Source organism: Centruroides vittatus, unplaced genomic scaffold (assembly GCF_030686945.1).
Source record: "Centruroides vittatus isolate TY-2023 unplaced genomic scaffold, ASM3068694v2 scaffold_149, whole genome shotgun sequence".
Lineage (NCBI taxonomy): Eukaryota > Metazoa > Arthropoda > Arachnida > Scorpiones > Buthidae > Centruroides > Centruroides vittatus.
Window position 1 is genome coordinate 2,061,939 of NW_027122681.1, and position 23,907 is coordinate 2,085,845.

The 23,907-nt window shown below is 33.1% G+C and overlaps 1 long non-coding RNA gene across 2 annotated transcripts in view; it reads left to right on the top strand.

Annotated features, from left to right (window-relative positions):
* LOC136987300 (uncharacterized) overlaps window positions 1-23,907 on the top strand; it is a 74,427-nt gene that overhangs the window by 31,656 nt on the left and 18,864 nt on the right. The window contains exons 2-3 of one of the 2 annotated variants that reach the window (XR_010882603.1): window positions 3,168-3,372; window positions 12,528-12,709. This is a non-coding gene — a long non-coding RNA (uncharacterized lncRNA). Of the gene's footprint in view, window positions 1-2,574; window positions 3,373-12,527; window positions 12,710-23,907 lie in introns of those variants that run through there. The other variant, XR_010882602.1, reaches the window with a different exon arrangement.

Genomic DNA, 23,907 nt, shown 5'->3' on the forward strand with positions numbered 1-23,907 from the left:
TAAATCGGAAATTTGTAGAAGGAAAAAAAAACAAAGCCGATCATTAGACATCGTGGTTGTAACTCAAACGGGTTTCACAATAAGAAAAAATAATAAATAAAATAAGAAAAAAAAAACAAGATAAAGGGGGACAGAATCAAAAATCAGATTGCATAGGATAAGTGCCACAGCGAGAGAGGACTTTTTTCTTATTCTTTTTTTAAATCTTTCCGCTCAAGGTGGGCATTTAGTTGAAGTACCACTTTTATCAAATTAGTTAGCAACATATGAATCGTGATGACCGGAGGCAACGACCACGACCAGGTGCGTGGATCACGTTAACTGCTACAATGACACACATTAACTTTACTTCTTCAATCCAAAAATTTTCCTACGGCAGCGGTTGTGGTCTTCAGATATTTCTCCTCTCCCATTTTTAATTTATTATTATTTTTTATTTTTTTAAACTTTGTTTTTAAATCTCGAGGTGCCTCTAGTGGCGATTTATAGAAGTAATCGTCATAAACAAGAACGCGTGGAGCCATATTGGAAAAGAAATAAATATATTTTTAAAACGAATCCAATCGCATCGCTAATTGTCAAGCGTAGATTTAAAGTAAGGATTGAAGTTTATACTTTTTTACATTGTCTATAAACGAAAAGGTAGTTTATAAATAATGAATAAGATTTAAATAATGAGAAGAAGGGGTGTCTCCCGTTTTCTTAATGCTGGCGTATTTCCTTTTAGATAGATGATCATGGGGAGAAGCAAAGGCATCTATTCACTTAACAGATCTTCCACAATTAATCACCGAGTATGAAAATGTCCCAGAAGACAAATTAATTCACATTAAATTTGATTGACGGTTTACATAATGATTTGTAGGTGGCCCTCACCGTCTACATCTTCTAAGTATTGTATCCTTTCATTTAAATATGAAGAATAATTTAACTTTTTAATCCCCTTCGGTTTAATTTATAAATACAACTTTGCCTTGTGCTTACATTAAGCTGGATGAGTAATCAAACTCATTATAAATTCTGAAATTTTTCCTGTGCTGAAATGATTTATTGCAGATTAATTGCCTAGCCAAATGCATTCTCTGCCCATTTACATTTAAGATTAATAATGCAATCATAAAATCTTTACAAAAATGTATTTTTTTTTATAATACATGTAAACAGATTAATTAATAAAGGTCCTTTATTATATCTTGTTTGAATAAATATAAATATTTAATTTATGGCGTAAAAAGGCATTCCTCTTTTAAGATGATGTATTGAAGATTAATAGTGTCTATCAAGTTTGATGCATATCAAATATATTTAACTCTGAGGCATTTTTTGAATAAGAATTACATTCTGTGATATTTAAATGATGTGAAGAGGAGAGAAAAAGTCGTGAATTAAAAGGAGGAAAAGAAAAATTTTACACTTAAAACACTGTTATTGTAAAAGTAGGCCATATTGGATTAATAGATGCTCACGGCTATCCCTAAATTCTTATCCGGTCATGAAATAAGGCCTATAAATTCTGCATCATAGCCCAGGTTCTGTAGACAAATACTATATATCTAAATACCTTAAACCGTTTTTTTTTCTTTGTTGTTTTTCTGTAGCCTTCCAGATAAACACTTTTTCGGTAAAATGACTCGAAATGGTGAAAGTTATTTATAAATCTGAAGATGTTTTTTTTTTAAAAAAAACGAGGCGTTGCTGGAAGTTACAGTTGACACAGTTGACCTTGTAAACTCTTAACTGGACAATGTATGCCCTGAGCTACTTCATCTCAGGGCTAATGCGTCTTTAATGACAGATGGCGACTTAAAGAAATGAATCGAAATTCGTTTCTAACTCTATCATCCGTTTGATTGACGTCTTTCTAAACAAGATATATTAGACCCTACCACCTATTTGCTTTGTTTCTTAATTGCTACTCTTCCTCTTCTATTGTTCTAACTTAGATCAGAAATTATCTTTGGAATTTCTTTATACCACTGTTAGGCTAAATGCATTGCATATAACCTCTATTTATTGTAAATAAGAAGTATATGTCATCGTCGTTGTTAATTCCAGAAAAATAATTTCTATGAAAGAAAGAAAGAAAGGAAAAAAAATTAAATAAATAAAAGTTTATAAGAATAGTAGTAGGCCTATTCATTATAGACATGAAGAGATTCTCAGTAAGAGTTTTTGATTGTAATTGGAGGAGAAATCGCTCGCATATAACTTTAATTTATGCTGTTCTAAAATATTTTTTCTCTTCTTTTTCTTCAGAATAAGCCTTAATTTCTTCTAACCAAGCTTTTAAAAAGCTTAGTTAGAAGAAATTAAGGCTTATTCCGAGGAGAATGGCCAGGATTGTACTTTAATCAGAATTAAGTATTTTACATGGCAATTTAATGATTAATAAATACTGGTACATATAAAGAGGAAATTATAAATTGGCTATTATAAGAAACATTATATAATTATTTAAATAATTAATAGGTATTCAGGTGATTAAATATAGGCCTATTAAAATAACAAAAATCTGGAGGCAAAGAAGAGAAAACGCAATGAAATACTTTATAGATTTTATTGAATATAAAATCAATAACAAAATAAAATGTAAAATTTTATAGTCTTGTATACGTATTAGCTAATGGACAAATCTCTTTTATAGAAACCATACAATAAAGTCTTTTGTGTTCAATTCGTAATGCACATAAATAAATGAATCATTGTATATATAAAGCTTATTTAAAATTAATAATTTAAGGTCAAGTATGTCATTATAAAAACCGATAGGTCCTTTAAAAAGGATATGCTTCTATAGTATTAAATTTGTTCCAGGAGAACGAAGCTTTGTATATGATTTGCCAATCTTCATGTTTTATTTATAAAAAGGGGATTTTCTCTTAATATGAGGTCTAACAATTGACAAAAAAGGCGGATTTGACATGTGACAAGATGACATTGTTTGATGACAAGGACATAATTTTACTTGAGTGAACATGAATAAGGAAAAGGATTCTAATCTAAGAAAGTCACGCCTATTCTCCTCTTTTAGCTTCGTCAAGTTGAACAGGAGCCATGATTATAACATTATCACATTAACGTTTAAATATATCCGAAAATGTTTTTTAGGGCGGCGACCTTCGAAATAATCCAAAGATTTATTTAGGCCTCCTTCTATATCGTTACAGGCTAGAATAAAGAATAGGTTGGGATTAATTTTGATGCCGAGAGGGTCTTATATCATGAAACGACGGGGAACACGTCATCTGGTGTGTGGATGGCCCGGAAGTGCATCATATATGACACACCTGAGGACATCAGACATCTGACCTGCACGAGAGGTCCATTATCAGCTGGTAGAGGGTCTTTCACACGACAGAGGGATCCTTTCTGGTAAGCATCTTTTATTTTTTGTTCTCTTCTGTTTGAATTAAGCGATTTATTCATAAACTGTTAGCATATTTAACACAAAAACAGAGAGATTCTATTAGGAGACCAATCAATAGAAACTAAAGGTGGGTGAAAGATTTATATTAAGGCATATAAGTTCACCATTATATTTACTATTCTATACAGTTACTAGCACTTTATTGGTTAAAATAATAGACAACGTAATTATCAACCAATCAGCGTAAATATTTCAAATTTCGAAAATTTAAAAAGAAAAAAATTGACAAATGGCAAACGATATTTTCAAAATTTCAAAAATGTCGTCCAATCAGGTTGCCGATACGAATTCAATAACGCCATTTATAGAATTAAAGGCAATTAAAGAGCGGTTGCAAAAGCCCTAACATCTGCTTCCCCCGTATTTTTTCCTTCCATTATTATTATTTTAAAAGCAACAATTCCGTCGGAATCCAAAACCCGGAATTGCGAGTATCGATTCGATAATCAAGTACAAATGTAAGTGTGTGGCATATGATTGGCTATAGTGAAGGCTCCTCCCACCAAGCCGGAGGCGGTGCTACGTCACCATCTGGCACAATCGCAGGCGAGATGGAAATTCCGAGAGATTGTCCCTTTATGAAGAAGCTCTGTGACTGATGACTCACTTAGTAAATGTCATTATCTAAAGCAAAACTTTACTCTGTCCCTCGATAATGAAACCCGCGTCTCTCTATTTTTCTCCCTTCTAAATTGTCTTATGCTAATGAAGGACTGTTTCTTTAAACTTTACTATTTAAGAGTCTCGCACGCTAGTAACTAAATAGCAAGTTTACTACTATAGTAGCATTTAAGTTAATAATAGTGCCCGTTGAGATTCTTTTTTTCATCCTCCTCCTCCTCCTCCTCCTCCTCCTCTCGATCTTCTTTTTAACGTGGAGTTAATCTTTTGTGTGGTGAGATTCTTAAATAAGTTCTGCCTTTTAATGTTTTTTTAGAACTGTAATTAGTCTGTAACCTCTCATTTAGCATTTTTATACAGATTTTCGGATATTTCTTAATCTATTCAGTAACATCTTTCGCATTCTAATATATTCTACGCTGCAGAAATAATGATTTTGATGAATGGTCCCTACATTTAAGCTTACGTTTAAAAGCTTTAACCATTTATAATCAATCATTTTATTTTACTTTTTTTTTTTTGTTTGTTTTTAGATATTAAATCTGAATCTGATTGAAATTTTAATTTTAATTTATTGTAGTAATTAATCGGTTTAGTGTTTAATTTTTATAGCTGAAACTCTTTTGTAGGCATTTAACTGTAGCTTGATAAGGAATTTATAGCTAAGATGTTCAGTCTTGCTTTGATTAGTTTCCTTTAGATCAATTTAAATTGTCTTTAGAACTTAAATTGCATTTATTAACTTTAAGAATTCAGTAGAGTTGAAGAAATTAGACAGACTTATTTGAATTTTTTCAGCATTTAAATTGAACATAGGCGACCATTCAGTTTCCATTCCATTCCATGTGCATTTGACCATTTCAAATTCATAGATGACCTTTCAGTTGATAATTGAGATCCATAGGTGACCATTCAAATTCATAGGTGACATTCAGATCCATAGGTGGCCATTCAGTTGATCATTCAGATCCATAGGTGACCATTCAGTTGATCATTCAAATTCATAGGTGACCATTCAGTTCATCATTCAGATCCATTGGTGACCATTCAAATTCATAGATGACCATTCAGTTGACCATTAATTGATGAATAATTTAAAAACGAAGTCTGTTAAACTAAATAAAGATACACAATCTATGTTTCGAATTTAATATATATTTATTCTTTTTAAGTAGGTCTAAACTAAAAATAATCTAAGTTAACATGTAGGCTACATTAAGTCGTACGAGTTAAATTTATTCATGACGAAAAAATAGCCTAGGTCTCTATCTAAAGCTGATTGTATTATAGTAGATCTATATTTTGGAGACTTCTTAATGAATTACTTAATACTTTTTTATAGTACATTAAAAGAATTTAGGCTATAGTAAATCCATTTATATTGTCAAAAGTTAATCTGTGAATTGGTAAATATTTCAACTTCAAAAAAATGAATGTAGACTATCATACGCCTATATTTCATCGAAAATTTTAACGCAAAGCCTTCAGATAATTCAGTAGAATCCTTAATCTTTCTGTAGTCAAATTAAATAGTTTAATGTGTCAAATATAAAAAAAGAAAAAAACATTTAAAAGTGCGACATAAAAAAATAAGGGGGGAGAACCATTTCATGCGGCAATGAAAGTTTAATTTTACATGGAGAATATTTACAACTGTGACCCAATCCAGAATTTAGCTTGAGGCCATAATAACCAAAAACCATTAAAACACAGAAGCGCCCTTTATTCTGCAAAAAAGGAGAAGAAAGGTAGGTTAGAAAAAAACAAAGCAAATCTGACAAAAGACAATTTAATCTATTTAACATGAGGTCTGGATACTTGAGGGCATATTTAAGGGCAAGCAATTTGGAAGAGTCCCTTATACCTCTATTGTTCTGTACTTCCCGGAAAATTCACACGGCCATTATTTCTTCCCCTTATTCAGTATTTTTTATTTATTTATTTATTTTTATTTTACTTTTCTTTCTTTACTTCTAACTTCAAAGAATTCGTTTGATGCCAAGCTGGCAACACTGGTGTCTGATGAATCGGTAAAGGTCGACTTAACAACGACAGTCGTGTAATTAATATGGATTTGTTACGCTCTTTAGCTCGGGCCTACCCATCTTGACCTTGTCTGAGGTTCTGATGATTTTCTTCTCTTAAGTCTTTTTGGACGGGGTCAAAGGTCGGGTTTAGATGTCACGTTTTTTTTTTTACCGGATTATAGATGGCTATGGTCTTGAATGTTTAATTAAATTGTGACTTTTATGTTCTGCGTGGTTGGAGGTGAACGATTTCTCTATGTACGAGTGGTTTTTTATTGATTAAATTTCGGTAGGTCGTACGGAGACCGTTATTTAATGGCGATAAGATTTTCTAAGGGCCATTTCTATGAACCTGTTCAAGTTCTAATGTTATCGTATTGCGTGTTATTTTAGAATAAATTAAAAATGATTTTTAATTAATTTAACTACGGGATCCGAATGTTTTCTTTTGTATGTCGTTTCTGCTTGTAATTTAATCCTAAATTGTATAAATTTAAATTTGTTTCAGATCTGTATCCCCCGCTAAGCATTGATGTGATGAGGGAAATACTCCCAAAAACGACACTTCGATAAAACACATTTTACTTAAGTTAAATCTATAATATAGTTAGGCCCTTTACATCAAGATAAACTATTCCGTTATGTCTTTCTAGCAAGATGAATCTCGTAATTGAAGTTAGGCCTTCTATAGTTAAACTAACTTTAAAGCTTCTGTATTCAGAGGATTTAAACTCTGTCTGTATTCAGTTAGATGCAACTAAATTAGGCCTTTGCACAAAGAATTGCTTTTTTTTAATGTTAAATTTTTTTTCACTTTAAAACAGATTTACATTGAGGCCCTCGGCGAGAATGAAGACATCAAGGGCCTTTTTAGTAGTTAGTTTGACAGCGGTACAGGGCTAAACATCTCGATCGTGGTCGTGAAAAGGATGTTTGACTAAAAGAAGACAAAATGATGTGTCCCTCGCGTGTTTCCAACCATTTTCTTTCTGGGTGTGTCAATTTTGATTTTCATTACTCATGCAAATAACCAATGGAGTTTTCTACTTATTTGGATGCATTAATGGGATCAAATAAAATTGTTTCAACTAAAGCTCCTCAAATGTTTGCTTAATTTAAAGAGCTCTCTTTCTAATACGTCACACCATCTTTTATTTAAAAAGGAGACAGTATTGCACCTGGATAGACCGCGAATGAAGTTCCGAGGGTGGTGTGCACGCCGGAAAGACACAATGCTCTCGAATCTAAAACAATGTACTGTACAAGGTACTAATAAGTTAAAAGAGGCTTATCTTCCCACGTTCGTGGCTAATTCCAATTTGGATTTTTTGTCAGTAGGTGACTAATAAATAGTGCAGCTTTTATTTACAACACATCTGTTCCCATGTGTGTTGGATAGACAAAAGACAAACATCAGACATAAATATTATTTCCTCTGTCCCATTTTATGGTCTTTAGAGAGAGTGTGTATTTTTTACTCCTACAGCTGTGTTTAGTGTTTGCGTGTTGTCGCAGAGAAAGGAAGCTTCTTATTATTGTGTCAGGGCATGCAATGTTTCCACACATCACAGCACAGTATTATGTTGCTTGCTCTGGAGACAGGATGTTGTAAAGGTGGGGATCGACACCGACAAGTTGCTCTGGCTACTCCAAAAAGGACCCGGAGTGGACTTTTAGTTTGTTGACATTACAAGTGAAAATCCAGACAGGTCCTTTTTAATGATAAGTCTCTACGTACGTGGCTCGACGTTAAAGGGGGGAAGAGACGGAAACGAGAATTACTGTGGATTTGTTTACTTGTGAATCGCTCAGACTATTAGAAAGGATTATATTGTTTAATGTAAACCGGTCTAGACAAATAATCGATTGCCATAAAGGTTAAAAGTTACATTAAAGAATTCAAATTATTTTAATTTGAAGAACGACAGCTGGAGTTTTAAACAGTTATTTAAAATAGCCTAAATTTAAATAAACTTTTAAACATGTCGCTAATAGTTAAGCTAGATTTAGTCCATAGAAAATTTAATATTTCTCTCTCTTTACAAACCAATTGCATAGATTATCTTTGCCTAAGTAAAAACATTAATCAAATATTTGCAAATTGTATTAAAAAAAATTAAATAAATAAAATAAAATATTAAAGCGAATTTAAGATAAAGAAAATCTCTCGCTTTCTACATCATTTTGTTGTTCATCTTTTTAAAAGTAAAACAGTTTTGCAAGATAACAAAAGACAAAGATTTTTAGTCGTCGCTACACATCTCATAATGGCAGACCACACAATGCTATCTTATCCCATTATTGTTTCTACAATTGTAAATCGACCGAGGTGAAAGCTCGCTAGTTTCCAGCTTACAAATCTAACTGAGGGGATGCTAAATTATAGGGTACCGCCAGCTAGTCTAGCCCTAGGCAATGAAGGCCTTATGCATTGCTCAAACCCAGGGACGTATTGTCATTGTTGCTATAATAGCATTGTTTCGATCGGTACGGTGTAATTGCTTAAAAAATAACGCATTTCTAACGTTAAATGAGATATACGTCGTTCGAACGATGTTTTTTGCATCTTTAAAATTAGTTTTGAATTTTTTAAAATTGCATTTTATATAAGTTTTCGATTACGTTATGTTTAGGTCTTTAACATTCCTTTATTTATCTATAAATGCATCGATTTTTTTATGAAAATCCACTACTATATAGACGGATAGACACACTGACTGTCACACTAACGGAAATCAATAAAGGGACGATATCCGTATCCTTATTGTAAATTGCAAGTAGGCTAGAGTGAAAAAATCCGATTATTTTGTTCTTTTTTTCCATACGGAGAACATCAATAATAGAATTAGTATATTCCAAATGACCCTAAATCTATTCATCTCTATAAATTTATGATCAATTTAACCCCTCTTCTAAGAGAGGTCGCCTGATGCACACGATTAATTCTCTCTTGGCGAACTTCGGTTTGACTTCCTAAACGTAGTCACGTAAGGGCTAGTTTATTGTTGTCATTTTTTTTTTAACCAATCGAATTTTAGTAAATTGAAACTAGATGGGTGAATAGATAAGGTTGATGCCACTGTATATCTATACTCTTGTCTAGGTCAGTGGGTGACATATAACCCGCTCTTTTATATCGCTTCCTACTTCCAACTGGAAGTGAATTTTCTTTTTTTATCATCAATATTGTTTAATTTTTCTATGCCTCCATTATAACCTGCCACAATGTGTGGCCTTCCTGCCAAAAAATAATGTTAAAAAGTTCTCTTCTTTTGTTTAGTTTCTAAAATGGATTCGAATTTAGCCCTTGTGTTGGACCTTTAATTCAATTTTTTATTTATTTTTTTTCTAGTTTTATAAGACACTAGATATGAAAACTAGACGGGCGCATTGCATATTTTTTTGAAGATTGTAAGCACCGGAATCGAAATTAGAGATCTCCCATTCTTTGTGAGTATATAAAACAGTAGACTTATCATTATTAACTGGCGACAAGTTTTGGAACGAGATTTTAATGACAACCATGACTTCTGCCTGCAGTTCTACTCCGAAAGATAATATCTAGATGTCTTGTCAGCAGCTTTGTCACATCTGTCATTGTCACCGGTGCGACATCCCGTCACAGTCTTTCGAAAATTGCACTTCATCTCCATCAATCTTATATTACCCTAAACTTTTATTCTGCTTTAAGTACGTACGTTCACATGGTTTGCTGTTTTACGGATCGAAAGGAATTTTGGGCCTCTTACAATAGTGTTGTGTAATGAATATTTAAAAGATGAAATCAGTCATAAAATTGCGAATATCTTAATCTAGTTTTAACATTGTGAGTTATTTTTTTATGACGTGAGATGTGGTTGGTCTACCACAAATTTGTATTTTATATACTGTGTAGACCTGTACATTTATATATATATATATTACAACTTGAATAGCTTGGATTTAATTGAAAGAATAAGAATAAAACATTTATTTAGATATATAAATGGATTATCCTTGAAAATAATTATACAGAATCTAAATTGCGCGAATGTTTTTCGTTTTAAAATGCTTTTATTTTGGAAAAATATATGACTTGAAGGGGAGGGAAAAAAATGAAAATTTTAAGGCGAGAACCGCTGTTTTCTTCTATATACTGGGTTTTATGCATCTCAAGGATATTACTCTTATTCATCTGAAAGGATTAAGATAGAAAGCCGTATTAGGATTCAAGGATATAAGTGATTATGGACAGCGAGTATTCGATTTCGTTTAACGTTACAGAAAACAAAAATTATTCAGGTGGAAAGTAAATTCTCCTGTCCAGACCTCTTGCCTGAAGAGTTTCTAAGACATATTGTGGCGAATGCCGGAAGATCTGAAACGTCCGAGTAGAAAGATCTTTTCTCATAAAGGAACCCCGTCATCCTTTTAAAGCATCTAATCTTAACTAAGAAAATAGAACCCGCCTCCGACACGATTCTCGATTTAAGGGAGGTCTATCCAAGGGTGGACCCGAGACGTTCCAGCATGCTTTCACTTCATTAGACCAACAGCATAATGACAGAGTAGGATCCATGTCTTTTCGTGTACTATCGCCACCCGCACACCCCTACTTTAACTCCTAACTGTACGTCATGGGGTTTAATCTTACTTAATAACCCTAGCTACAGAACAATAAATCAAAAGGCATCGCATCTACAGTTTCGAACTAGTTCTTCCCCATCATTACCTTGTATCCATTTATATCTCTGTATTCACCTCCAATGACACACACACAGACAAGATTTATGATTAGTAATTGAAGTAATCTCTTGTGTCATTGCATAAGAGCACGCGGGGTGCGGACAACCCAGGTTCAGAGATCAACCATAGCTCTAGCACCTTAAATCCGGGAAGAGTAACAATTAAAAGTTTCAAAAGTCGGGGCTGAAAAGGGCGGATTGTTAAAATAAACACAGAAGATTCGTATTTTTGAATCCGCACCCCCTTATCGCCCGGGAGTATATATAATTTTTTTTTTTTTTATCTGTTTGCATTGCTATTTTCTACAATGGTTTTTCTTAATAAATGGTTTCAGTCCCAGGCCTTAATAGTAGAAAACCGTACCGATCCGCATACAGTTACCATAGCCATTCTTATACCTTAGCCACCCGATTTACACCCACTATAATCAGTTATATCGCAAGAATTCGCTTATTTCAACGGGGTTCTAGCAAAGTGTTAAAAGATAACACGAATAGATTTCTTTGTCTATATTACGAAGCGGAAAGACTAACACGACAAATCGGCATTACATTGAGCTACATTTATGCTCTTATCTTAAAATAAACCTCTAACATAGAAGAGCATACAGGCTCTTTAAGATAGGCTCTTGTATTGTTAAAATATAAAGGTAGAATTACGCTTTACACAACAAAAGCCTAACTCTAATACGCAAAATTGTATATATATTAAACACACGAAATTATCTGTATAACACAACACAGGCCTATCTTATATATATACACACATAAAGTACAGTACAATATGTATAACACATAGGCCTATATATATAAACACAGTACATGCACACATACAAACACACAAGTTCATTGTTACTTAGACAACACTTCTGTTAATAATCTCGAGATTCACATCATTATATGAAATAACGCTTGCGGAAAAAAGACAGACAAACAGACGCTTTAGGTGGATTTCTTCTCCTTAATAACACGAGACACAAAAGTATAATTTGTATTCTCGCGAAATTTTTGTCTGGAGATAAAAGGCCGGCTTAGGTATGACGTGATGTCTGGATAAATGCCGCGCCGCTATTGGCTAGCAGTTTACATCGGGTACCACCCACACTTTAATCTGTTAGTCATTATGGCGATATGATTGTAGGCGGGACTTAAATGGCCATCTTAAAAGCTTATTTCTTTTTAAAATAAAAAGCTTAAAATAATTATTTTCGAATAAAAATCTTTATAACGAAATTTTAATTTTAAAGACAATCGCTCCCGATTTCTTCGAGTTTTTGATTTATCGTATTAAATTTTAATGTTTGTTGTGTAGTATGGGCGTTTTTATGACGCAGTAAACATTGCTGAAAGCGTTTAGACGTAATTTTTGAATATTTTATAACGGTTATTTAATTTTTCGATTCGTTTTTTCGAAATTTGAAACCGCCAATTAGCGACACTCATTTAAATTCAAAACGTAATAGTGACATCTTACGGCTGGTAAGAAAATTACTTTTTTTTTTTTTTTAAATAAATTTTGTGCCATTTTACTTAATTTATCGTTAGGCCTTTATATTAAAATGTACATAAATTATATATTGTCGTTTAAATCGGCGACATCGTCTCAGTTAGGGCCTTATTTATGAAGTAATTAGTTGAAGAAAAAATATGTATATAATGTAGACTATATGAATTCCCACTATAAAATTTTTAAAAGAGTGAATTAATATAAATTTATTCCTTTTATAGCTCCCTTTAAGAACAATTTGGACAATGGTCGTTTGTTAAAATGTTATTAAGGACCAGATACATTAATGACGCAGGCAGCAGCCGAAGCGGAGAGAGCCAACATCTGGTATGAAATGACGTTTAGCAAAGTTAGTGGAAAAATGGGCAAAGATCACGTTATCCGATCACGTGACCGTTCTCAGGTACTTTTCTAAGTTTCACAAAGCCAGTAGATTACTTTTTCTATCTTCTTCTTCTTCTTTAAAACTCTCGATACATAATACACTCGATCAATGTCCGAAATTCTTTAAAATATACACACAGTTTTTCCCCCATCCGATCCCGGATTGATGGAGAGAGAAGCCTCGACGTTCGAGTTTTCTGCCCACAAAATACAATTTTGGTGGTGCCCGATTGGTTCCCCCCCAACATCAGACGTTGCAGAGGTAGGAAATCTGGCTCTAGTCGACTGAGTCACGGTCTTAAATGATTCATAAGGCTGTAGGATGGTTACGATTGCTTTCTTTCGAGCGATTAGCATACTTCACGGCATCCGATTAGATATGAATTTACACCTCCACGCTAGATAAAAGTGCAATTAAACTAAATCCGCGAGTACTAATTAGTTATGCGCGTGTCCGACTTTAAAAAAACCAAGCGTATTTTTTTTTTTACCTTTATACATTTATTTCGCCCGAGGAGACGGTTAATGAAGTGCAGAGTATTTCTCCTTTTTTGCTTAGTTTATTGCCAGGTTATCCGGGCTTGTTTATGAGTTGACGCAACTCAACATCATCAATGCAAACGGGAGATGTGCAACAATAAACTTTGTCCTTATCTCGGTAAGTATCGGACACCTGCTAGCATGGGCACGTCAACACACCTTGGTGGAGAGAACATCTTCATTTTAAAGAGAAACCAAGGCCGACCCTAGACTCCGCGATTACAATCGTGATGGATAAATCATAGTGGGCCTTAAGCCCGATTTAATCCTCCGAATTTCTTTTTTTTCTTTTCCTAACCTCGTCAGAAATTCTTACAATTTAATTTAAGGCTTTTCTCTGTTGTAGAGAAGGTTGTGTTTAAAATAGGAGGAGTTTTAAGTGGGTCGTAAACTTTCTTTTACGTAAATTGGTGCTTCTTTTTTTTCCTGTTTTTATCCACGCAAACATGGAAAAAAAATAGATATAATTTTTAATTGTTTGTAAGTGTAAGTCATACAAATTATTGTATTTTAAATTAGTATTTTCTTTTTTATGTTGGTGAGAGAGCAAAAACATCTGGACACCATTCTTTTCACAACAAATAAGTTATAAGAATTGTGTAATCTTTTTTTTTTATATTAATGATTCAACTTGTTCAAATAAAAGTGGTTTTGGAATATGTTCATTCACCGTCTCACATCATCTACATCTTAAAAAATGTGTACAATATTGTACATAGAAACTAATTTTTTTATTGAACCTGGTTAGAGAATTTCAAGTTAATTTGTTTTCATAATTTATTGAAGACAATCAATTTATTTTAGGAATTTTTTCTCCTCCTTACGAGAGAATTCACAACAGATAAAGCTAATTAACTCGAAACTTTCTCTAACGTCTCCTACGCAGTTGTATTTTTCGGGCGAGTTGTATAAAGGCCCGATGTTAGGAAGGATAACACACAGTTACATCACTGGACACGTTAGCATTAACATAATTTAAGCGAGCAGACGCGCTCTTTATCGATTGGAAGATGGAAAGAAGATGCGGGTTATGGACCCGGTGCGTTAGGTGCCAACGTTCCACCACACCCATTCTGACTGATTGCCCCCCGAGAGATCATCAATGCAGCTTGATTAGAGCTATTTGCTGTAGAATTTGCATGAATCATTGTAGTGTAGAATGACACAAAACGATCAAAGTTTCATGAAGCGACCGGCACGAAATCAGATCCTTACCTTCCTCCCCTTTTGCTCAAATGTAATTAGAAATTGCTGTCCAGCCCGAATATCCATTCGTCCTTTTTTTTTTTTTTAGGGGAGGTAATTCTTTTAGAAGAGTATGTATCCTTTCTTCCTCCTTCGCCATCGCTAAATATTGATGAAGAGGAGTTCCTCCCTTTGTCTGATTATTGAATAAAATCGTTAGAATTACTCCAGTCTCGCGTTTAAAAAATTCTTAAAATCTTGATGAAATTTTTTTATTGTTCGAAGGGTTTTAAGCTTGGGTAAAATTCTGTCGCAAGTTTATTCATTAAATCTTTTTCTTTGTATTTAAAAAATGATGATCGATGGAGTGACTCATTTAAATTTCGCTGAGTTTCTCTGCATTTTTGTATTGTTCGTTAGATAAGATTTCCAGTTGAATATTTAATTCTGACAACAGATCTTTATTACATGGTTTTTGTTTATGATCGTATGATACAGAAGATAAAAAAAAATTCACAAACTTACGAACTATAAAGCGGAAAATTCGGAGAAAAAACAAGTTTCTTACTCGGAACTACATTAAATTTTCAACTATTCTTCGCTCCTGGAAAACTTTAAGAAGACATTCGAATTGAAACAGTACATTTGATTTAAATATAACTAAATATTGAATCACGCACATACACAAACGCACAGTATTTTTTTTTCCTCCTCTGCCGGAGTAAAGTTTGTTGGTGCATCCATCAAACTAACAGACTTGGTCCAAACTTGTTGTCTACTTACCAGAGAATCACGCACTTCTTGTGCTGTTAAGTGAATAACGTTTACAATCACACGGGTGTCCGAAGCTTGTCTCTCTACACGTTACATCACGTGCTTCGCTTCTACTCCAGCTCCTCCTCTTCCAATTCTATCAGGAAAGCCTTCGGTTAATCACAAAAATCCATCTAGAAGACTTTTAATATTCTGTTAGAATGCTACGTGGGGGTATCGGGTAGCGCACTTCGTCTACTACTGGACAGAATGGGAGAAAATGCATTCAATCAAGGACGGTTCAATGAAGCAGACAGATAAGAGTTTGTACGCGATGTGACAAGATGGCGAGAAACGTCACATTTGGTATTTTTTTTTCTGCTCAACCAGTCGCTATCTGTCAAGATAGACATCAAATGCCAATTTTGCATTCATCGTGAAGGATGGCGGGTTGCTAATTGGAAAAGAGCATGGTCGAGGAACAGATTAAAACCCTCAAAGAATCGTCACGACTCGGTTTTCTGAAGCGGAACCTACCGTGCAGTCTTTCAGTATAGATATACGCTTATAAACATACATTTTATATAAATATAGTGACGTTTTAGCGACCCGACAAAGCGGGAGTTAAATCTAGAGTAGCCTCAAGTTACTGTTTTTCCGTTCCGGAGAGTTCGTCGGAGCTTGTCTAATTTACTAGAATTAGTTCGAGTAAGTAAATAGCCACGTGGCTTATGTGGAACACCGGTAAAAGGTCGTCACCCCTGTTAGAGAGAACACTTTTATACAGAAAATTCAGGTAGATACGCAAGTACTATAGTTCCCCCGATATAGGAGCACTGTTGCAGCGGGTGCAATGTCTGAAGCGAAAGAAAGGGCTCCACCAATCAATAGCTCATGTAGCTGGTAATGTCAGCCCGGTACCTCCCCATGCCAGCACGAAACCCGACCATTAGCACTGCAGAGTCAAAAGACTCCATCATACTTTGCCACATCCCATATTATAAGTAGAATACCGCCGCTACTTGTTAGAGTTTTACCAAGAGGGACCTTGAAATCAACAATCTAACCACTCGCCTACGTAATTAGGTAAGAGGAAAAGGTATCTCGCATAAGACCGCTTCGAAGCTACCAATTCTGGAGGAGTTCTCCAGAGATCTGTCAAGCTCTGGAAGGGTCTAGAGAGACCCTTGTTGCAGGCCTTCAGAGCAGTGTTATCGGCTTTCGAGTAGAAGATCCAGATACAGACAGAATGTAAGAGAATGGAGAACGCGTATTTACACATTTATCGCACGAAAGGCTGTTAAAAGTTGATTGAACGTGACCGGAATCAGAATCAAGCACCTTTATTCCGAACAGCTGCCCATTTTCCCAACTGTAGTTGTTTAATATCCGGGATAAACGTTTTATCGAACGATTAAACGTCGAGATGTAGCAATTTTACATGATGAAAATCCCCCGTTTTTATAGCCTCCGACGCGTATTATCGGGTTGCAAAAAAACGCGGAGAATGACGTAACGTCATCGCTAATCGCTAAAAAGAATATCGCTTTCGGAAAAATTAAACCTTTAAGGGCATTCGGAGCGCGCGATGGTTCGTGCCCATTTCTATACTGCCATCTACCGGATGGAAATGATTTTAAAATAATTTTTCTACTACCGCCATCTAGTGTTTATAAATTAAACGATTATATTCGGAATTTTAATACAGTAAATTAACAATGACCGTGTTTTAAAACAGTTAAAACGTATTAAAATTAATCTAAAATTTTTTAAAATCTATAATGAAAGTTTATTTTTCCCTCGAAAAAAAAAATATATGATATGATTATTATTAATTTATCAAATCACATGTCTATTCTAAAAATTTTTATTATGATTTTTAACTGAATATTCAACTGGTTACACATTTAACTTCACAGAAAACTTTTTAAAAATCTTATAAAATACTTGTTTTTAATTGTTTGCATATAACATCCATCCTTTTATATGTTACCATCAACAGATTTTATAACCTTTATTTTAATTGTTACAATTAAAATGCTCACCCGAGGAACCGGATAAATCCTGAACAGATATTGGAATACTGTGGAGCCTAACAAAGAAAATCAAAGAGAAACTAAAATCAACAGTCCCACGTGGTACATGTCACCCTCGGAACAATGCCGAAAGACCGAAACACAAACCAATGGATAAGAAAAAATCCACTAATCGACATTATCACTTATTGATATATCCAAAAAGAAAACTGACATTTTGGGCTAAACATAATGCAAGAGATGGAGATAACAGATAGTCATGTATGGTCATGAAACAGAGATTTATAGACCGTAGCTATGGAAGAAGAATGCCTAGAAAGAGTGGATGCAAATGGCAAAATATAGAAGTGATTGGAAACTTTTGGGTGAAGAATTTGTCCTCAAGGACTGAACACAGTTGATGAAGGAAGAAGTTTGTTTTAAATACATACACAGTTTCTTATAAAGTCCAAAATCTAACATCCTCGTGCATTCATCAGGATACGTCGGCAGTGTTCATATTTCATACCCATCATCATCAAAGATACTGTTTTGGCTACCTTTTTTTGAGTTACCTGTATTTGCTATCATTCATCAATTAAATATTTGTTCTTTGTAGACATACTTCAAAGACATTAAATAGAAAGAGAGAGAGAGAGCAATACAAAATGCACACAATTAATAAGAGAATTTTTTCTAATTTTCACTTGAGGATTAGATTGATGAGATAGTCCCTGTGTTGTGTTGCCTTATCTATCAAAGCAAAGGAAGTGGATCCCAGGAGAGCTTTCTAATGGATACTTGCCTCTATTCGGGTGTTTAAGCCCAAGTGGGATCCAAGAAGTCCAAATTCCTCCCATCTGTGTGACATGTTGTCCCATCCTGCTGGCAAACAAGGTAAATAAATGTTAGATTTAGACTACACACATTGCTGTTTCATAAACAAAAGTTTATCGTTGATGTATCTTTTTTTTCTTTCTTGCCATCCCGAATAAATGTATGGTGAGTCCATTGTACATACATATTTTATATTTGATAACAAGTTTCTACTATTTCTACTGAAGTTTATCCTTAAATTAAGCAGCTATTGCATGCTAAAACATTAGAAAGTTCCATTAATGTAATTTTAATACTGAACATTAATGGAATTAATGTTCAGTATTAGAATTCAACATTAGAATGCCATTTCTCATTTTTAGTAATTTGTCTTCCGAAGATGGAATGTTCATTTCTAAAAAATGTTCAAGAATAAAAATTACTTCCTTATTAAAAGTCTGATATGACTGCTTAATTGATAGCTCTTGTTTATGTATTCATTAATAAATCATGCTTCTAACTTATACCACAATCTATATCCTTTTGAAAGATTGGCATTTAATTTTTCTATAGCTAATAAATATAAAATGAGACATTTTTTTAGGCTATATTACTAGAAAGAATAATTAAATGTTATTAACTGGTGTTTATTTTTTTATTTACATTAGTTTTGTCATGTGTGCCAGGTAGTTTTTGAAAGAATTGTAACAAGAAATTTTTGGAATTGTTGTCTCATCCATCTGACTGACTCAAATTTTATAATTTAATATTCTATCAAGGATCTGAAAGTCTCTTACAGTATTTAACTTTCTAATTAGTATGCTATGATATTTTCATCTCTGTCTGTATCAGGACCACCAGTGACTGAGTGCATAAAATCAGTGAACACTAGTAATTGACAGCAAGTTTGTGCCTGATCAATGGACTGTCCATGTGGAGTTTTCCAGCTTTCCTTTGATTGTCTAACACCTAAATAGGGGCCAGTTTTCCATAGAAAGTAACTACTTCTTCTTGTAAGCAATCTCCATTGGTGGAGATTGTCTGTGTGTTGCATTGCCTTACCCCATCAATTCAATTCAATCTCTAGCTTTTATATTGTATGAGTACAAATTAAAAAATATATATATACTAGCGGGTGGGCCCGGCTTTGCTCGGGCAAAAGTAACAATACCGAAGATTAAGATTATTACTTACTCGTTTTCACAGAATGCAAGAATTGGGTCTCCCTGTTTCCAGATTAATTAGAGAATTTTTACGTGAATCTAAAAATATGTTTGATATCCCACAAAAACGAAAAAAACTGCATCTGCGTCTTGCACGTCGCTTTCTCTTAACAATTCCATTGTTACTTGACACTTCCATTGTTGATGGAAGTGTTAAGACTTAATCCTGTCCCTCTCCCCCGTGAGGAGGAATTTCGAAAAATCCCTTCTTAGTGTGCATTCTCATGACGTACCCTAACTGTGTACCAAATTTCAACTTTCAACTCCTTACCGTTTGGGCTCTGCACTGATGATGATGATGATAATAATAATAATGATGATAATGATGATGATAATAATAATAATTATTATCATCATCATTATCAACTCGTCTCGATTATATATATAGATATATACTTAAAGTTGTCTTCATCTTCAAGTATGAATTATCATACAAATGTCTTAATAAAGCCAGAAATTAAAAAGTAATATCTTAAAAAGTAAAGTTAGCTTTTATCAACATTTTAAGTCTGTTTTATCCAAATGTAACTATAGAAGATTTATCTAAATTTATGAATGTATAAATATAATTGGTTTAAATTTATTAATAAACAATATATATATTGCCTTGTAAAGCCAGAGACTGGATTGGATTGATGGGATAAGGTAATGCAACACACTGACAATCTCCACCAATGGGGAATGCCTCCAGGGAGTTCTTTCTATGGAAAACTGGTCCGTATTTAGGTATTAGGGAATTGAAGAAAAGCTGAAAAACTTCACACAGCCAGCCCGTTGATCAGACACAAATTTGTGACCAACTATCAGTGGTGGTCCTGATAAGGATGATACAAATGCTTTTGGCTTGAAAATATACACACACATGCCTTTGCATGAATTCACATATATATAATTGTAAAAAATATATACAATGTCACAGTTATGATTTGCTTTAGATAAAGATTAAAGAATCAATATACAATAAGAAATTCTTCAAACTCATTTTAATTGGGGTAATAATTTGTGTGCCATTAATATTTAATGATGATATATCAGTTTGAAAATACAGTAATACGTAACAGAAAGTTTAGAATTCATTAAATACCTTTTTTAATATTTAAAATTTTAAAATGTGAAATGTTTATAAACTTTGATATTAGCAATAGAATAAATGTTCTAATCTGTAATTGTTATATGTACAAATTATATATTTTTATTTCTTAGTATTTATCTTAGGGCCAAATAAAAAGGTTTTTAAGTGTAGAAAATTTATTTTATTTATCTTCGGAGTATATAATCAAATGAGAAATCTATAAAATGTTACATAACTGATGTATCATGTGTGTCACTTCACACACAGCATTCATTCATACATTCAATAAATCTATACCACATGAACCAGGTCATAACCTGCTATATATGTTATAGATTTATTATTCCTATATTTTCATAATGCACGAAACTTAAATAAATAAATAAATATTTACAATAACAAAACCATGTAAATAAATATACAATTTGATTAAATGTAGGCACATTATAAATAAACAAATAAATTGCATTTTCATCCCCTCACAAAGAGATAAATACAATTGAGTGTTACTTTAATATACATAATTATGGATTAAACACAGGTTCAGGAAAGAATTTTTTAGCCTTTAGACCTACGTTTCTAAATGAAAATGCATAATGTAAGTCATCAGATAATTTTTTGTGTAACTTAAGGGTAACTTGGTTGATTAATTATCCGAATTTAAAATATAAGCAGATGCTTTATACAAGACATGCTTTATACCGGTGGTGTAATTCAAGTAGGATTAATAAATCAACACAACACATGGGCAATCTCCCGGGAGGACTTTCTATGGGAACCTGGCCACTATTTAGATGTTAGAAATGTGAAGAAAATCTAAGTTTCAACAGTCAATCTGTTGGGGCACAAACTTGCAACAAACAGCAGTTTTATCCACTTGGCTACAGGTGAGCTCGAACAAAATAGTATGTTAATTACAAAATTACAGTTAAATACCATTTTAAACAGTGCTAATTTGAAGAATCATAAACCTCAGAACAAAAATCTTGATTTGACTCGTACCACGAATATGAAAATTGTTATAAAGAATCCTAGATATATCTGCCTGAAATAAAAGAAATCAATTCTACTATTTAAGTAAATAATGAATTCCAAGTCTTTCATCTATCTAACTCCATTCTCGAGATTAAGGAAAGATGGATGGACAGATGATAGTGGAAATTTATAAGTCTACAATTTTTTCAAATTGCAGCCCAATTAACAGCCAATAACCTTCCGTATTTTATTCTAAAAATTGTTTTCGTGTATCTAAAATTCATCTTGCTACTTACAAAGAATATAGCAAAATATGTAAGATAGAAAAATTTCTTCTATAAAAAGATTTAAACAGCAAAAGCATTAATTCCAAGCTTCTTTACTACAAAGTGATTAAAATAATAAATATATCCTACATTTATTACACTACTCTCCTGATGTAGTGTAATGGATGTTTCTAGATAAAGTAGAAATCAAAATGCAGTTCTATTTGAGAAGTGTAGAATTTTAATGTGGTAAAATTGTTTGGAAAATTAACAGTTTTGGATTGTTTTCTGTTTATGGAATGTCTAAAGAAAACCTCTCTCTGTTACTAGACACAGTTTGTTTTCTGTCCAAACACAAACTAAGAATTGAGTTGAAGCACTAGCAAGTCAATGATGTTTTGGGGGACCATATACAACAATAGCGAGGTTGAGGCCGAAGTTTTCAACGCAAAAACGTGTACGTCGGACGTTCGGCGTTGCTTTAAGCCTAGAAGTTTGGCAATGGCATTTGGAAAGTCAGTGGAATTGTGCTCGACATTCCCAAGACCATTGCCAAACTTCTAGGCTTACGGGGAAAGCGGCACCGAACGTCCAACGTACACGTTTTTGCATTGAAAACTTCAGCCTCGACCTCACTAATAACTTGCCACTACTGCATGCTCATGTTAGCCAACTTGGACATTGTCACTTTGATCCCACCGTACGTCAAAAAACTGCAGATCCATGATTTTTATTACATTTTAATTTCCTCATTTCATATTATGTAAAATGACAAGTTTTATTCAAAGCAGTGGCGTAGCGTAGTGGGTGCGGCAAAATTTCACAATAAATAATAATAATACAATACACCTGTACAATACACAATAATGATGATTGTTCTTGCCAAAAAGTTCTTTAGAATTACTGTATATTTTAGTCTTTTAAATTGAGATACCTAAATAAGGGGCAGCAAAATTTTCCTCCACCCTGGGCGGCTGACACCCACGCTATGCCACTGATTCAAAGTCAACCAATCAAATTTTGAGAACAAACTCAACTCTACAAGCCACATAAAAAAAAAGGCTTTGCTAATGCCTTGCCTCAAAAATGTTGCAATAGGGCAATAGTTTTGATTTGCTATGTTAAGAATTAAACCATTTGAACGAACATTTAACAAAAATATATTTGATCAACTGTTCAATAATAGTTTGCGCAATAGAATTTGAATATATTTTATTTGTCCTCAAAACAATTACAGTACTCTATAATAATGAAATTATTTGAACTATATATTAAATATTTGTTTCAAACGACTCGAAAGTAATAAATAAACTCTGTTTTCGGAATGAGGCAATGCAGAACCAAATACTCTTCTTTGAAAATGCTGGAAAGACAGGAAAAAACTTCAAAATTAGTATATTACAGCATATAAAATCATACTTAAGCTGAAACAGATTTAGTTTCAACTTAAGATGTGGCTTAAGATTTGTTTTTTTTTTACTAAAATTAGTTAAAAACATTCTTTAGTTTTAGAGGGAGATCCTTACACCTTTATTATCCAAATACATTAGGGTTCCTGCAGTTCATTTTTGCGGATATTAACGGACCAAAAAACTTCGCATTTAAGAAAATCCATTAGAAAGTAATAACGTATCCATTTAATACACACTGTCTTCTAACACCTAACACAAAAAACTACTGTGTTTCCCATTCTAAAAGTTTTATTACTGACAGATATTCTTAAAGATGTGATTTACTTTATTTATTTTAAATGAAACATTCGAGCTTGTTTTGACTGTTAATGTCTCTGAAGATGAGTTGTAGAATTCAAAACCACTAGGATAATACTGTTTTAGAAATTAATTTGGTTACCATTTTATATGGAAATTTATGAATAAATACCAGTAAAAGTATATCTTTAATCTACATTAGTAATTTTTTTTTATTTGTAGTTAGAATAAATAATATTACTGTGCTTAAATACTTGATATCATTTTTTCTTTTACAAAGGTGTGTTGCCTAGTAACATAACAACAAAAATATATCAACAAACAAACGAAAGAAGCCGCAAATTAATAATGTTACGTAACGTTCGGCCAGTAACTTACTCTTTCTTTCTCGAGTTTTTATCAAGTCAATTTTCTTGAATTGAATTACTGGTATCCACTTAATACTTTTGTCATTTAACAATAAAAAATAACATTTACTGTAACTAACTCTTTCAAGAAACACCCAATAAAGCTTAAATTAAACCATAATCATTTGTAATCAACAAAGAATTTCCTAAAACTCAGGAAGAGGAAATTTTAACGTCTCAATTTAAAGTTGTTTGTTAATATTTTTAATGCTTTTAGAATACAGTAGACAAATGCTTCTTGAATTAAAAATAAAAT